We start from the raw sequence: 6,708 nt of genomic DNA on the forward strand, positions 1-6,708 counted from the left end.
GCCTTCCGCCCCACCACCTCACTCCACGCCACCCCCCCTTGAGAGGGTGCTGTGGAGGACGCGACCACCGCGACCACGGGTACACCACCCCCCTTGGGGGTCGCGACCCGTGGCCCTGGTGCCGCAACGCTGGGCGGAGCCTTCACTCCGCCCTTCTTTGCCTTCCCCGACTGTACCGGAACAGGTCGGGGAGGCACCGCCTTCCTGCTGACCGCTCTTCCGGCGTGGTGCTCCTTCCGGAAGGCGGCCAGCTTGCCATCAATCATGTCCCCAATCCTCCTCAGAAGATCGTCTTCTGAGGAGGACGGGGACTTCTTTACGGGCGGAGTGCGGGTGGAGGGGCCCGCGGTGCCCCGCACCACTGCCGCCGCACTCCGCTTATTTACCTCCGCCGAGGGACGCGGCGGTGGAGGAGGAGGGAGGATGGGAGGGAGGGCCGCGCTGTTCCACAGCGCCTCTGCCCTCCTCCTTCCCTGTCGCTCCTCCTCCAACAGGAGCTGCAGACGGGCGTTCCGCCCTCTGAGCTCCCGCGCCGCCTCCCTCATTTCCTCCGCCGCGGCCTTCAGGGCCACCGCGCCACCGCTCTTCTGCCCCTTAAAGGCGCAGGCAGCGGCGACTTTCTCCACCCGCCTCAGGGACGAGGAGATCCTCTCCGATATCTCCTCGGTCACCTCGTCCCTGAGGCAACTCAGCCTCACCGACGGGCTCATCGCCCCGCCCACCTCGACGACGGCCTGCCCCGTCCTCTTCCTCTTAGAGCCTATGTGGCTCGTGCTGGAGGAGAAGGACGAGACCGACGCCGTCTCGTCGTCCTCCTCCACCCTCCACGAAGCCGGACCTGGCGCTGAGTGGGGCGCGAGCGCCGCCACCCTAACCCCAAGCCCGTCTCCGTCCTCCCCAACCGACAAAACCCGCCCCATCCCCATTTTATTTTCTGTGTCCATAAAAATCCCACGAGATGGTCGGAAATAAAGGTCCACCCGGGCAGAGCCGCCTTACCCGGGTAAGCCTAATACTCCGGGGGTTCGGCAGGTTCCCCGGAGGTGGTCGCTTGGGATTGGGCCTTCTCCCCCAACCATGCATCCCATCGCCGCGCACCATAGCTTAGGATTGGAGGGCGATTTTATAGAGTCGCCATACTCGTGGCCCAGGCGGTTAAGCCAAGACCCCCGTTCCTCCTGCCGTCACGTACCATTCACAAAACCAATAGGGAATTGTGAATGGGTCGTTGTGACGACCAACAGGAGGCTTACGGTGTGTGTAAGACTCGGGTACCCCGGGTTCGTTAAGCCCGTACTGCAGCTGAAAGGCTGGCAGCCCCTGAGGGAATCAGGCTCATACTTTCGCGTTTTTCACATACTTGTTGAACAGATCATGGGTTTTTTCTGGTTTGGGTCACGTAGTAATGTGGTACCACACTGAAACAGTCGATTAAACCTGGTTTCGATCAATATTTTAGAGGATAACGCAAGCTGGGTCTAGGTTAGGCCTGGGATTTTCATTGATCAGACTCATACTTTCGCATTCTTCACATACTTGTTGAACTGATCCTGGGTTTTTTCTGGTTTGGATCACGTAGTAATGTGGTACCACACTGAAACAGTCGATTAAACCTGGTTTCGATCAATATTTTAGAGGATAACGCATGTTAGGTCTAGGTTAGCCCTGGGATTTTCACTCATCAGACTCATACTTTCGCATTCTTCACATACTTGTTGAACAGATCCTGGGTTTTTTCTGGTTTGGATCACGTAGTAATGTGGTACCACACTGAAACGGTCGATTAAACCTGGTTTCGATCAATATCTTAGAGGATAACGCAAGTTAAGTCTGGGATTGGTCTGGGATTTGACCTCATCAGACTCATACATTCGCACACCTCACATACTTGTTGAACAGATCCTGGGTTATTTTCTGGATTGGATCACATAGTAATGTGGTACCACACTGAAACAGTCGATTAAACCAGGTTTCGATCAATATTTTTGGGGATAACGCATGTTAGGTCTAGGTTAGGCCTGAGATTTTCACTCATCAGGCTCATTCTTTCGCATATTTCTCATACTTGATGGATAGATCCTGGGCTTTCTCTGGATTGCATCACGTAGTAATGAAGTACAACACTGAAACAGTCAATTAAACCTGGTTTCCATCAATATTTTAGAGGACAACGCATGTTAGGTCTAGGTTTGGCCGGGGATTTTCACTCATCGGGCTCATACTTTCGCATATTTCTCATACTTCATGGCTAGATCCTGGGCAGTTTCTGGATTGTATCACATAGTAATGTGGTACCACGCTGAAACAGTCGATTAAACCTGGTTTCGATCAATATTTTAGAGGATAACGCAAGTTACGTCTGGGATAGGTCTGGGATTTCACCTCATCAGACTCATACTTTCGCGTTTTTCACATACTTGTTGAACAGATCCTCGGTTTTTTCTGGTTTAGATCACGTAGTAGTGTGGTACCACACTGAAACAGTCCATTAAACCTGGTTGCGATCAATATTTTAGAGGATAACGCATGTTAGGTCTGGGTTAGGTCTAGGATTTGCCCTCATCAGGCTCATACTTTCGCGTTTTTCACATACTTGTTGAACAGATCGTGGGTTTTTTCTGGTTTGTGTCACGTAGTAATGTGGTACCACACTGAAACAGTCGTTTAAACTTGGTTTCGATCAATATTTTAGAGGATAACGCAAGTTAGGTCTGGGATAGGTCTGGGATTTGACCTCATCAGACTCATACTTTCGCACACTTCACATACTCCTCGAACACATCCTGGGTTATTTTCTGGTTTGGATCACGTAGTAATGTGGGACCACACTGAAACAGTCAATTGAACCTGGTTTCGATCAATATTTTAGAGAATAATTCATGTTAGGTCTAGGTTAGGTCTGGGATTTGCTCTCATCAGGCTCATTCTTTCGCATATTTCTCATACTTGATGGATAGATCCTGGGCTTTCTCTGGATTGCATCACGTAGTAATGAAGTACAACACTGAAACAGTCAATTAAACCTGGTTTCCATCAATATTTTAGAGGACAACGCATGTTAGGTCTAGGTTTGGCCGGGGATTTTCACACATCAGGCTCATACTTTCGCATATTTCTCATACTTGATGGCTAGATCCTGGGCTTTTTCTGGATTGCATCACGTAGTAATATAGTACCACACTGAAACAGTCAATGAAACCTGGTTTCCATCACTATTTTAGAGGACAACGCAAGTTAGGTCTAGGTAAGGCCTGAGATTTTCACTGATCATACTCATACTTTCGCATTCTTCACATACTTGTTGAACGGATCCTGGGTGTTTTCTGGTTTGGATCACGTAGTAATGAGGTACCACACTGAAACAGTCGATTAAACCTGGTTTCGATCAATATTTTAGAGGATAACGCATGTTAGGTCTAGGTTAGCCCAGGGATTTTCACTCATCAGACTCATACTTTCGCATTCTCCACATACTCCTTGAACAGATCCTGGGTTATTTTCTGGTTTGGATCACATATTAATGTGGTACCACACTGAAACAGTCGATTAAACCAGGTTTCGATCAATATTTTAGCGGATAACGCATGTTTGGTCTAGGTTAGGCCTGGGATTTTCACTCATCAGACTCATACTTTCGCATTCTTCACATACTTGTTGAACGGATCCTGGGTTTTTTCTGGTATGGATCACGTAGTAATGTGGGACCACACTGAAACAGTCAATTAAACCTGGTTTCGTTCAATATTTTAGAGAATAATTCATGTTAGGTCTAGGTTAGGTCTGGGATTTGCTCTCATCAGGCTCTTTCTTTCGCATATTTCTCATACATGTTGAACAGATCCTGGGCTATTTCTGGATTGGATCACGTAGTAAAGTGGTACCACACTGAAACATTCAATGAAACCTGGTCTGGATAAATATTTTAGAGGATAACGCATCTTAGGTCTGGGTTAGGTCTAAGATTTGCCCTCATCAGGCTCACAGTTTCGCGTTTTTCACATTCTTGTTGAACAGATCCTGGGTTTTGACTGGTTTGGATCACGAAGTAGTGTGGTACCACGCTGAAACAGTCAATTAAACCTGGTTTCGATCAACATTTTAGAGGATAACGCAAGTTAGGTCTGGGATAGGTCTAGGATTTGCCCTCATCAGGCTCTTACTTTCGCATATTTCTCATACTTCATGGCTAGATCCTGGGCTTTTTCTGGATTGCATCACGTAGTAATGTAGTACCACACTGAAACAGTCAATGAAACCCGGTTTCCATCACTATTTTAGAGGACAACGCAAGTTAGGTCTAGGTTAGGTCTGGGATTTGCTCTCATCAGGCTCATTCCTTCGCATATTTCTCATACTTGATGGCTAGATCCTGGGCTTTTTCTGGATTGGATCACGTAGTAATGTGGTACCACACTGAAACAGTCAATTAAACCTGGTTTTGATAAATATTTTAGAGAATAATTCATGTTAGGTCTAGGTTAGGTCTGGGATTTGCTCCCATCAGGCTCATTCTTTCGCATATTTCTCATACTTGATGGCTAGATCCTGGGCTTTTTCTGGATTGCATCACGTAGTAATGAAGTACAACACTGAAACAGTCGATTAAACCTGGTTTCGATCAATATTTTAGAGGATAACGCATGTTAGGTCTAGGTTAGCCCAGGGATTTTCACTCATCAGACTCATACTTTCGCATTCTCCACATACTTGTTGAACAGATCCTGGGTTTTTTCTGGTTGGGATCACGTAGTAGTGTGGTACCACACTGAAACAGTCCATTAAACCTGGTTTGGATCAATATTTTAGAGGATAACGCATGTTAGGTCTAGGTTAGGTCTGGGATTTTCACTCATCAGACTCATACTTTCGCATTCTCCACATACTTGTTGAACGGATCCTGGGTTTTTTCTGGTTTGGATCACGTAGTAATGTGGTACCACACTGAAACAGTCGATTAAACCTGGTTTCGATGAATATTTTAGAGGATAACGCAAGTTAGGTCTGCGATAGGTCTGGGATTTGACCTCATCAGATGCATACTTTCGCGCACTTCACATACTCCTTGAACAGATCCTGGGTTATTTTCTGGTTTGGATCACATAGTAATGTGGTACCACACTGAAACAGTCGATCAAACCAGGTTTCGATCAATATTTTAGAGAATAACGCATGTTAGGTCTAGGTTAGGCCTGGGATTTTCACTCATCAGGCTCATACTTTCGCATTCTTCACATACTTGTTGAACGGATCCTGGGTTTTTTCTGGTTTGGATCACGAAGTAATGTGGGACCACACTGAAACAGTCAATTAAACCTGGTTTCGATCAATATTTTAGAGAATAATTCATGTTAGGTCTGGGTTAGGTCTAGGATTTGCCCTCATCAGGCTCATACTTTCGCGTTTTTCACATACTTGTTGAACAGATCCTGGGCTTTTTCTGAATTGCATCACGTAGTAATGGAGTACAACACTGAAACAGTCCATTAAACCTGGTTTGGATCAATATTTTAGAGGATAACGCATGTTAGGTCTAGGTTAGGTCTGGGATTTTCACTCATCAGACTCATACTTTCGCATTCCTCACATACTTGTTAACGGATCCTGGGCTATTTCTGGATTGGATCAGGTAGTAATGTGGTACCACACTGAAACAGTCAATTAAACCTGGTTTTGATCAATATTTTAGAGAATAATTCATGTTAGGTCTAGGTTAGGTCTGGGATTTGCTCTCATCTGGCTCATTCTTTCGCATATTTCTCATACTTGACGGCTAGATCCTGGGCTTTTTCTGGATTGCATCACGTAGTAATGAAGTACAACACTGAAACACTCAATTAAACCTGGTTTCGATCAATATTTTAGAGAATAATTCATGTTAGGTCTAGGTTAGGTCTGGGATTTGCTCTCATCAGGCTCATTCTTTCGCATATTTCTCATACTTGATGGATAGATCCTGGGCTTTCTCTGGATAGCATCACGTAGTAATGAAGTACAACACTGAAACAGTCAATTAAACCTGGTTTCCAACAATATTTTAGAGGACAACACATGTTAGGTCTAGGTTAGGCCTGGGATTTGCTCTCATGAGGGTCATACTTTCGCAGTTTTAACATACATGTTGACCTGATCGAGTGTTTTTTCTGCTTTGGATCACGTAGTAAAGTGGTACCACACTGAAACAGTCCATTAAACCTGGTTTGGATCAATATTTTAGAGGATAACGCAAGTTAAGTCTAGGTTAGGTCTGGGATTTGCTCTCATCAGGCTCATTCTTTCGCATATTTCTCATACTTGATGGCTAGATCCTGGGCTTTTTCTGGATTGCATCACGTAGTAATGAAGTACAACACTGAAACAGTCAATTAAACCTGGTTTCCATCAATATTTTAGAGGACAACGCATGTTTGGTCTTGGTTAGGCCTAGGATTTGCCCTCATCAGGGGCATTCTTTCGCAGTTTTAACATACATGTTGACCTGATCGAGGGTTTTTTCTGCTTTGCATCACGTAGTAAAGTGGTACCACACTGAAACAGTCCATTAAACCTGGTTTGGATCAATATTTTAGAGGATAACGCATGTTAGGTCTAGGTTAGCCCTGGGATTATCACTCATCAGACTCATACTTTCGCATTCTTCACATACATGTTGAACGGATCCTGGGTTTTTTCTGGTTTGGTTCACGTAGTAATGTGGTACCACACTGAAAC

Source organism: Colletes latitarsis, unplaced genomic scaffold, assembly GCF_051014445.1.
Source record: "Colletes latitarsis isolate SP2378_abdomen unplaced genomic scaffold, iyColLati1 scaffold0018, whole genome shotgun sequence".
In the NCBI taxonomy this organism is placed as follows: Eukaryota; Metazoa; Arthropoda; class Insecta; order Hymenoptera; family Colletidae; genus Colletes; species Colletes latitarsis.